This window comes from Cibotium barometz, chromosome 6 (genome assembly GCF_041138505.1).
Source record: "Cibotium barometz isolate CiBa-2024 chromosome 6, ASM4113850v1, whole genome shotgun sequence".
NCBI lineage: Eukaryota > Viridiplantae > Streptophyta > Polypodiopsida > Cyatheales > Cibotiaceae > Cibotium > Cibotium barometz.
The window spans coordinates 29564759-29576699 of NC_141051.1; the positions used below are offsets into that span (position 1 = coordinate 29564759).

The 11941-nt window shown below is 39.1% G+C and overlaps 1 pseudogene; it reads right to left on the reverse strand.

The window, feature by feature from the left end:
* Positions 1–7932: 7932 nt before the first annotated feature.
* LOC147637615 (uncharacterized) lies at positions 7933–10180 on the reverse strand (annotated as a pseudogene).
* Between the last annotated feature and the right edge of the window lie 1761 nt (positions 10181–11941).

Consider the following 11941-nt stretch of genomic DNA (forward strand, 5'->3'; position numbering starts at 1 on the left):
TTCTTATTTGTACTTGCAGAGAGCTTCATCTCTGTCCTCTTTGAGCTAGCCGTTCTCTCTCACACACTACACTCTTGTGTTCTTGTTATTGAGCATTGTGGATATGTGAGTTTATCTCTATTATGAGCTAATATTGGTATCAGATCATGCACCAAGCTTTGGTGTTTTTCAACCTTCCATTGTAGATCTCTGCTCTTATGAAGGAGGTGGTTTCTAGTTTTTCTTCCAACATTGAAGCAATGGGACAAACAACTCGTTCAACTCTTTGTATTCATTAGGAACTCAACGGAGTCTTCTTGGGCCCTTTAATTTGCCATGAGGTTATGGAAACGTTTAACTTTTTGACGAATAGGAGCCCGCCATGTAAGCAAAAACCATTGGTTTGTAAGAGAGGTGTAAGAGTGGTCAAAGGGTGCACTTTTTCCCCCAAAAAGGGGAGGGGGGGGGGGGGGGGGCAATTTTACAATTTTCGGACCTCCATAACTTCTACATACAAGCTCCGATCTGAGCGGAGATTACAGATCCGTGATCTACGCATCAAGAGCTTTCCATAGATATGTTACATGATATGGTTTTATCCGCTAGATTTTAAATTCCATTTTCCCCCCCAAATTCAAATTCGAATAAAGTAGCCGTTTTGAAGCTTCAAATTAGAAAACGTTTCTTCTTAAGAGAAAAGGTTTGACTTCCTTAAACTGCCAAATAAAAGGGCCCAAGAAGACTCCATTGAGTTCCTAATGAATCTCTTGACTTCTCACACAACCTATAGTCGAATTCAAACAGCAATTTCAATTGCCGTGCATCTACTATAGCTATCTCCAATGGTTCTGGCTCATCTCTAATAGTGACCTTCTTCATTCTTAACTTGCTTCACTCAGTTCGTCATATCCAACCGTTCGTTTGTCTATTTGCTACTACTATCACTATGCAGTGTCTAATGCTGTCCAAAGTTGATGTCTATCTTATATTCATTCAATGGCATTGTTATCAGCTCCATCATCACATGTCATCACTTTACTACTAGAGTTTGACATGTGTTAAATAGCTTCTATAATTATCGTGACCAACATGTCGCTCAATCATCTCCGATTCAATTATAAACTTCAATTATCTCATGATGTAGGACTTTAATTGTCCAATCCATGACTTCAATCATTTGATTCAAATGTGGATCTTCACAGCAGACAAATACATCAGTTTACTGTGATGAGGCTGATAGATCAGTCACATTAGCATCTGGTAACTTTATTTTAACCTATTTTTTGCATCCAATGATTTGTTTGGCATTCTTTCAAAAGAAGATAAGTTAGATGGGTAAAATTAATCCCTTTAGAGTTTCATGGTCAAAAATGTCTTTATTGCCAAGGGTTTATGGGGTGGTAAACGATTGGCACAATTACTCCTACCACTCCTCAACAAGGTTAGGGCCAATAGACCCAAACACATGCATAAGATGTTGATCAAAGAAGTTGGGATTCTAATGATGCACAAGATTTAGTATTAATTACTTTCTATCAAAAGTTTATTGTTATGCATATCCATTCTTACAAAACTTTTAAACTTGCTTGGGACACTTCAGTGACTATGTGCCATGCTAAAAATGATACACGAGTTTCTTTTGTCAAAAGGAAACTTGATAGTGATATAGGAGAAGGGGTCCATGACTGAACACTTAACCAAGTTGTAAGACTTAAAAGAATAGATTCTTGACATTGATGAGATCATTCTTAATTGTGACCTTCCTTGATGATTTTAGCAAATTTGGTTGGTCTTACCCCATAAAAGCAAAATCAAAGGTATTTTCTCATTTTAAACACTTTCTTGCTATGGTTGAGAATGAAACTGGCTTAAAAGTCCAAACCCTTTGTACATATAGAGGGGGGGAGGCATTCTTTGTGCTACCTATGTGCTATGAATAGGTGCCCCAATAAAGCGTTAAAGATAATCACTCCTTATGAAGCTTGGTAAAATAGAAAACCTAAGGTTGTCTTATCTTAGCCTTGTAGAATCATGTGTCGTTGGGTCTTGCCTTCGAGGCACAATATAACTTCCCACACCACCTTTAAATCCATTGTATCCCTCACATCATTGTCACATAGAAATCTCCTTTTCTACGAGGGTGAAGGAAGAGCACTCTTTGCCCAGATGGAGGCAAATAGAGATTGGCCTTTATAATGATTCTATCTCATAGAAGGCAGCCACAAGCTCTCTCCCTTCTCTTTCACCTCTTGGATACATGTAAGTGAAACCAACACACTATATATACCCCTCTTCCCACTCCCAATGTTTTGGCTTATGGGATTTGTCCTTTTCCCCTCTCCTCATTCACCCTCCCACTTTTTCATAAATCCACCTCCCCCCAAAATTTCTCCCCAAATTATACTATTTTGCTTCTAAAATCCACATCGCACTTCCAAATTCACCTCTGTAAATTCCCCCCTTTTCATCTCGTTGACCTCGTCGTTTTTAGCTACTACACCCCTATTTTATTTTAAATAGAAATAAAAAAACATTGTTAATTCATTTTAAATAGAAATAAAAACATTGTTAATTCATGTGCAAAGTGATTTGCAAGGTTTATAAGCAATGTGCTTGTGAATGCCGGCCTCTATATCAACAATTTCCTTCTCAAATCAACCCTCTTGCTCCATCAAAAATGTCTTCAAATCTTTTTTTTTGGGTTGGTGAAAAAGAAACAAATTGAAGTAGATTGGTCATGGAAGTATTACCTCTCGTCCTTGACCTATTCAAAGCAAGGTGATCCTCTTCCCACATTCAACACTCAGCATCTCTTTTCTCAACCTGATCATGATATGCACTGTGTAAACGAGGTAACCAATCTTCCATATTCAAAATGAGTTCTTCTTTAAGCGATGATTTTCATTTGGACAATGGTCATGGCTTCACCAATTCTCCACTTCCTGAGCCCATACTCGATCATCAAAGACTTTCTTTGATCCAAGCTTAACTCCAAGAAGAGCAATAACCCCGCATACACATGGAATCCTTATTGGAGCATGAGAAGCATGTGCAGACCAATAATTCTCTAGAAGATGATTGCCTCACCAAGATTCTCAAAGAAGGTTTTGAAGCCCAAATCACACGCAAGGAATTAAAGATAAGTCATCACTCTTTCACTTTTACAAAATTTGATAGTAGAAAGGATGGCCACATTGTTCTTTCATGGTTAAGTCAATTTGATGATTACTTTGTTGATGAAAGCTTCTCCGAAAGAGATAAAATTTGATGGTTAAGTAAATGTGCCCCTAATCACATGGTTAATAAAGCATCTCTTTGGTGGAATGTACTCCACAATGTTGTTGAAAAGCCAACCACTTGGCTTGAGTTCCAAGACAAAGTTGAAGAGTCTTTCCTTCCACCTCAGTTTCATTTTTAGGCACGTCATGCATGGATCAAATTCTCTTAGAATGATCATGAAAATGTGTCACAATACACTGAGCATTTTTGGCAAACATTATTACATCTTTGCATGCTAGAAGATGTGCATGATGACACTTTGTAACAAAAGTATGAGGATGGTTTGAAAGAAGGCTTGCAAGAAGAGGTGAATATGTTTAAACCTTCTTCTCTATGAGGCTATTTCTCTTGCTAATGATGTAGAGAAGAAGCTTCGTTCCATCAACAAGTTTATTAGGCCTATGTAAGGGCCTAGTCCAACAAATAAACAATCATCTTTTGTATGTAATAATTGTCCATTTAGACGATTTGTTCAGCCTAATTCTTTCATTTCAAATCACACTAGCAACGTTCAACACTCACGCGCACCCACATTTACTCCTAAAAATGTATTTAATGGGGCAACTTCAAAGCCAAATTTTGTAAACTCAAACCCCAATCCTAGTCACAATAGTGCTCACAATGTCTTATCAAAAGCACCTAGGCCTACTCCTACTTGTCATCATTGCCTAAATCTAGGCCATATTGCGGCAAATTGCTTCGCCAAGTTACCACCTCCAAAGAAACCAACCGCCGCGGTCCACTACATTGAAGAAGCAGCTTGTGAGGTCTATGTTGACGCCATTCTAGAATGGATGGAGGAAACTCTTCATGACAAAGTTAATCACGAATCAAACAACCCTATGGGTATTCCTCAATCTATCCATTCATTATTACGCATGAAAGGTTCTATTTGATGGTCACATCAAGTTTGTGTTTTGCATGATGGCGGAGTTTGCATGATTTTATTTCAGAAAATATTGTAAGGAAATTATAACTGCACACATCTCCCTCTATATATAAAGTAAATCTACATTCCAAGGAACTCGTTACACAACGGCACTCATGAAATTAAAAATCTTGAAATTCAGATTGGGTCATATAAATAGCATCGTGATTTCTTGATTGCACCTTTACATTCCACGGACATCATTTTAGGAGTGCTGTTCCGTCATTAACACAATCCTAACATTGATTACAACACTCATACTATGCAATTCACACATAATGGCACATCCACACATGCTGCTATGAGTGATGTGAAGCTATGACATGCCCGCTTTGGTCACTTGAATTTTAGTTGTTCGTTGTGCCTTAAAAGGCAAGAAATGGTGTTAGAGGTGCCACATCTTGAGGCCTCTATCAAACATGTATGTGAGGAGTGTATTTTGGGCAAGATGCAATAGGAATCATTCCCGAAAGATGGATCAGTAAGGGCTATCCAAAAATTACAACTTATACATGGTGATATATACTTTATTGAGATGACTACTCCGGCGCCACACCTGAGTGTATCCATTGAAATCAAAGTCAAAGGTTTATATATGCTTTAGACACTTTGTTTTCTATGGCTAAAAATATGTCTAGATGTAAATTTGACATGCTTCATACATATTTAGAAGGGAGGGGGGAGGTATATGTTAAAGGAGTTTTATACATATGTAGACTCATAAAACATCAATGCATAGTGCCTTAACACACCTCGACAAAATAGTGTGGCTAAAGAAAGAATAGATCTCTCTTGGGGATGGCACGTTGCATGGTTAAATGCCAAGATTTTCCTCATAATTTTTGGTTAGAGGATATTATGTGTGCCACTTATGTGCTAAACAAATGCCCCACTAAGGCCTTGTATACAAATATCCCTTATGAAGGTTGGAATGACATGAAGCCCTCTATGGCTTAGTTGCATGTTTTTAGTTGTCTTGCTTATGCTCTTGTGCTTGAGCAACAACACAATAAGTTGGTGGATGATAAGGCAGCAAAATACATTTTTGTGGGATACAACTTATAAGGCAAAAGGTATAAACCCTACTATCTGGCCACAAGGTAGTAAAATGTATTTTTGTGTGATATAGCTCATAAAGCAAAGGGTATAAACCTACTATCCCACCACAAAGTCAGATTTTGATGAGTAGAAATGTTGTCTTTGTTGAGAACTCAGTTTATCCCATGCTTTTATGCAAAAAACAACAAAATGTACGCTCACAAGATATCTTTGATATCTTTGATACACTCTTGCCTTTTTCATATGATGTCGGACACCATATGTGGAGAAAATGAATGCTCACCAAGATATCTTTGATACACTCTTGCATTTGTAATATGTCGGACACCATATGTGGAGAAAATGAATACTCAACAAGGTGTTGTAAATTAATCCAAATCGACTAAGAATTAGCTTGAATTCTAGCCCATAGATCAGCCTATTAATGAGGTAATTATGAATGATGTAGCAAATGAGGAAAAAACAGTCATATAGGCATCCCAAGAGTATGCCAAAATGGCTAGTGGAAAACATTGTACCATGGCAAATTAACTACTTCTTTAACTAATAGAAACGTGCAGGTTCTCATCTTGCATCTTATTCTTTTATGGATCATGCACTCATTTCCATTATATGCAATGAAGAGGAACCTATTTTCTTCGAGGAAACACATGAAAAAGATCATTAGATGCATCTCATGTAGGATGAATATTAACGACTCAATTCTAAAAAATGATACTTGGTATTTGGCATATTTGCCTTATGGAAAAAACAACATTGGTACGAAGTGGGTTCATAAGCTTAAACGCAAAGTTGATGGTAGTGTTGTGACTTCTACAAGGCAAGGCTTATTGCGAAGGGTTATGGTTAGGAGAATGGCTTATATTATGATGAGACCTTTACACCCAATATCAACTACAATCAGGTGTATTATTACATTGGGGTTAGCACATCATGGTTGGAATGTACATCAGTTGGATATTAAGATTGCCTTCCTGAATGGTGATTTGCATGAGGAGTTTTATGTATCTTAGCCTCATGGTTTTGCTGAGAAAGGACTTGAGTCTAAAGTATACAGGTTAACAAAAGCTTTACTGATGGCTTACTCTTGAACATGCAAAAAACCATCATCACTTATAATCGCTTTATCCTTATCCGCTTTACTTCACTTAAATATCAACCCCAAAACAAGACACTTAGTCAAAGTAAACACCATCTTAGACCCTAAACAAGAGTTGTTACTAAATGAGTATATTTTTACCATGGCCAAAAACATTTCTTATAAAAGTGATATGAATTTTATCATGTGGTTAATGTCAAAGAGACATGGATCTCTACACTTTATTTTAAGTATTATATTTTATAACAAAAGAAAATTGTTTTCCTTTTAGTTTTTTAGTCAATACATGGTGCAATCTTCTTTTAGGATTGAAAGTTTTACTACATGTTAAGTTTACATTTTAACAACTTAATCTTCATAATGATGCTATCGAGATGAATCTAGAATACTAGATAAGGATGATGTCTTAATGATTAATCCAATACCAAAAGTACACTAATCCTAAAAATCAATATTTTTAAACATTAGATTAGGAATCCAGAAGCTTGTTTTCCAGCTCCCCTTTTAAAAAATAAAAATTAAATTTGAAGGAGGCCACAAAGGACTCCCATATTTTGTAATCCAAGTAAAATATGGAGACCATTATGAGACTCCCCTTTAGATAGTAGAATAGAGGGAGTCATAAAGAGCCCTACTAGATTTCTCTAGGGAGTCTAAGTGACTCCCCTCTTCATTTAAGTAAGGTAGTAGAATCAAGGGAGTCACAAAGAGCCCTACTAGATTTCTCTAGGGAGTCTAAGTGACTCCCCTCTTCATTTAAGTAAGGTAGTAGAATCAAGGGAGTCACAAAGAGCCTCGTTAAATTTTCTTAAAGGAGAAGTGACTAAAAATGGGGAGATGAAGCCAACCCCTCTGGCCACCCCACACTTTTTTCCCCTCTAAAGTAGTGTCATTAAAACAAATGGAGGCATGAAGCCCCCCTTTTTTCCTAAAGCAGTGTTAAAAAGAGAGGGCCGCTAAAATCTCCCCATTTAAATAGATTTAAAATAATGGAGTCAACAAAGGAGTGCCCCGCACCCCCTATCCCTAGGAACCCAAAAAAGGGGGCTAGATTTAAGCCCTTGAGTTTTCATGCAAGTGGCAAAAAAGTGGGGTTAGCTTTTAGCCCCCTTTTTTCATGCAAGTAGCCAGAAAGGGAGGCCATTAAATCTTCCATAAAGGTAGTCCAAAAGGATTTAATTTTGGCCCTTATTCTCTCTCTCTCTCTCTCTCTCTCTCTCTCTCTCTCTCATATCCACATACTCACTCTCACACACACACAGTTGGGGATGAACTTTCAATAACAAGGTTTTACTACATCACTAATGTGTAGTTGATGATCTACATTCTGTTCAATCAGTTTGCCTAATTTTATAAATCATTTAAGAAGCCTCACATTGAGACTAATCTGTGAAGTATTCAAGCAAGGTTACTATAAAAGTGAGTCATAGAGCTTGAGGTGAAAGAATGCATGAGCCTATATCATGAAGAACTGTACTATGAGTAGTAAAAGAAGAATAAAGTAAGTGTGTGACGATGACAAATTCTTCTTCTTAAAAAAAAATAAAATCTGACATTACAATGTTAATTTTACTACTCTCAATGCCTAGTAAAAGGGGTGTCCTAATGGGAAGAATCATTGTCCAACCTTGATTCTTTATATACTTGAAGGTCATAATTGACTGATGATATTAATGGCATGTTTCATTTAATCTTATGTACAATATACTAACTTGATTTTCCATGTCAAATGATCATAGGGGATTGTTCCCATGAACTTGGAGCCGATAAATGCAAGTGTGTGATGCGCTACCATAGTTGGATAGTACATGCAATTTGATGGTGGAAATCAAGGTCTTCTTGGCTGTCTCTGATAAGTTGAAGGTTTGCGTCGCAAGTGGTTTGTCGATGTCGTATGTAAACTCACCCAGCAGAATCCAGCTTGCCGGCTTGGCAGTGGGTGACAAAGGTGGTGGCAAACCATAAATATGGAAATCCTGAGGTGCGCTCGAGATATCATAAGCTATACTCTGCACACATGATCGCCAGCACACTCGTTAATAAGAATCAAGGGTCTCTTGCATGTGTGTGACTGTGTCTATGTGTGTAAGTGTGCGTGTGTGTGTGTGTGTGAGAGAGAGAGAGAGAGAGAGAGAGAGAGAGAGAGAGACTGTGTGTGTGGAGATTCTCAAATGTGTGTGTGTGTGTGTGTGTGTGTGTGTGTGTGAGAGAGAGAGAGAGAGAGAGAGAGAGAGAGACTGTGTGTGGAGATATACATCATGTCATAAGTGGATGGCATATCATATATTTAAGCATTATGTGAGGAGTTTATCAGAGAGACTGTGTGTGTGGAGATTCTCAAATGTGCGTGTGTGTGTGTGTGAGAGAGAGAGAGAGAGAGTGAGAGACTGTGTGTGGAGATATACATCATATCATAAGTGGATGGCATATCATGTATTTAAGCATTATGTGAGTTTATCATAACATCTAATCATTATATGAGAAGCTCTTAAGATGGGAATAGGTGTACCTTGGAGACATGGGAAAGAGTGACTTGGTCTGGGAAAATTGGTGTTCTGAGGGCAACCTCAACATGAACATTGGAGCTCGCAAGGGGGAGGCATTGACCAGGCTGATGGAAGCTTGGTTGGAGGATGATGAGGGCAAGGGGATGGAGGCGTGGGCGTAATATGAGGAGGGTAGAGAGGCTATCGATCCATGAGGCCGAGCCCGCCGGCTTGTAAGCAAGGGAGTGGCCGACAACACGGCCACCCCCACTAGCAAGGGCATAGTCTGGCCTATCGACCGCCGCCGTCCAGGGGAGGGCCTGGACGGCGGAGGCTGAGGTAGCCACTTCACCTACCCCACTGACCCATTGGCTGGGTGTTGCCAGAGGTAAGTGGGAGTTACATTTCTTCTCTTTGTTGTCAAAGATAGCCTCTTTGTCTCTGGCTTCTTTTATCTTCAACATCTCTTCTCTCATCTCCTCTGCCTCTATCTTTCTCCTCTTCATTTCCTCCCTCATTTCTGCCTTCAATCCCTCTACTTTCTCCTCTAATCTTTCTGTGGTCACCTTCAAGGTTAACTTGAGGTACTCTCTCAAATCTTGCACTTGATTGGAGGTGGCTACTTGTGTCCAACTGGCGACCCTCCCCTTGAGGGACCTGATTAAACCATGAGGAGCTAGGCCTCCTGAAATGGTAAGCATAAGGAGGCCTAAAACAAGCAAGCTACAAACAGTGTGGATAACAACATCCTTTGTAAAGAAGAAGAAGATGGGGGAAGGCTGTGGGGATGGAGGGTGGGGGGCAGAGAGAGGGGACAATTTGGCAGCACCATGGGCTTCATCAAGGGGCATGGTTTTGGAAGAGGATTGGGTTTCAGTAGAGTGGCGATCAAATGAATGGATGGAATCTAAGGACTGGGTCATGCGCTCTTCACTTCTAGAAGGGCCATAAGAGATGATGCGTGGAGTGGCCGAGAGGCTATGAGTGGGCTCTCTGATGGAAGAGTCAGGCAATTTGGTCTTCGATTTGCTGCGAGGGAGTGTAAAGGGCGAGTTGGCGGGCGTTCTCATGTCTCTGTATTCGACATCGTCTCTGGTGGTGGTGGTGGTGGTGGTGGTGTTGTCCACCATCACCTGCATGTGAGACGAAGAGGGAACCCTAATTGCTTTCATAGATCTGTTGTCGTGCTTGGCCAACTCTTCTGCCGGCTGGATGAGCAGTTTGCCGCTGCCCCGGGACCTCGAGCGCGTGGTCAAGGCCGCAGCATCCGAAACAGACATTTCTGCTCTCTGTTCTAACCATCTGCTCTTGCCCTCACCCTCTTCTTCACCCAAGCTCGTCACCTCGCAGCTCCCTCGCCCTCATTTTCTCTTTTGCCCATACCATGCAGCATGGCAGTTTTTCGGGCCACCTTCAGCTGAAAGCGTACTCGACAGTTAGCACGGTTTATATTTAGTAAACCAACCCACGCTCCTATCATTAATTTCGATGGTACACCTTTAGGCTAAAGTTTCTTTTTATGAATCTTATCTACAAATGAACACTTCAAATGATAATAGAGCATATCATTGAACGACTCTTATCTTTAGTCTATATTTTTTTAATGAATCTTATCTACAAATGAACACTTACAATGATAATAGAGCATATCACTAAATGTATTAATATCTCAAACTAGGATGCATGGGTAGCTCGGATGTGTTTTTGTATCTCAATTCACGTAAAGTCTCCCCTTTAATTTGATAAACATATGGGAATGTAATTTTCTGTCACTTAGAAAAACACTTTCAGTGTTGAAAGTGTAGCGAAATGGATTCTTTTTCCAGTGCCAAATTACATCGAACATCATACTTACACTACTGTGATTGGTTTCAACATGCTAGCCATTACGCTATTGTGATTGGTTCCAACATGCAATGTCCATGTAGAAAGCGGTCGCATGCTATGATTATACAATGATGAAGATTAATGTCAGTGTACGCTTGCACAAAAGAATCAACCTACAAAGATCTGGTATGCTCTCTTTATATTATGTGCAGAAAAAGAAAAGAAAAGACTATACTTAGTACATGGTAAAGAAGTAGCAAAAGTCTCCCCTTCAATTTATAAACATACAAGAATGTAATTTTCTATCGTTTAGAAAAACACTTTCAATGTTGAAAGTGTAGCGAAATGGATTCTTTTTCCAATGCCACATAACATGGAACACTTACTGTGATTGGCTCAAACATGCTAGTTAATGTGTATCTTGTAGGTTTCAATGTCTTTCAATGTTTGAAACAATAATGTTAATGTCAATTCATAATTTTACTCTCATGATGGATTTTTCTTTTGCACCATTGCAAATGCATGTGTGTCAAGCACTTCGTAGGTTAATATGGTTTTTTTTTTTTGCCTAACCTATTGTACGGTGCTTTTCCATCTTACTTGCTCCAATGGGTACCTACTATTTATCAGAAGGCATTGAAACATATAAAGGCCTTACCCCATGACCTTAATGTCAAATAGAGAAGTCATTAACTTTGCGTACATACTTGCTTTCAAAGAACTCATGGCATGGAACTATTTTTCAAGTTTTATCTAGCCTAGTGTGAAAGCTAGTCACTTATATGTAAGTCATTTTTGACATTCATCAATACACATTCATTCCCTTGTAAAAATAGAATACTTGTGAGCTCTTCTCTTCTCTATTCTTGCTTTCATGTATGCTATTGGATTCTTCCATGCTAGATGGTGGCTTTGAGTAGGTTTGCTTGTAGGTTGCTCCTTGTCATTAGCTTCTTCTTCCCTCGCCTTTTGTAGGTTTCTCCCTGTCATTAGCTTCTTCATCCCCCTTGCCTTTTGTGAGAGAGAACCACCACGACATCCAATATCTATTTGCCTCCATCTAGGCAAAGAGTGATCTTCCTTCAATCACTTAGCAAAGAAGCACTTTAGTGTGACCAACCGAAGTGAGGATGCAATCAATTGAGAGGTAGTGGACTCACATTGGGGAGTTGTAATATGGCTCGAAGGTAAGATCCAATGACACACATAACTCTACAAGGCAAAGGTAAGCACCTGACTTAAACATATATAGTTCCATTGACGGGGATCAGCCTACGACTTAGC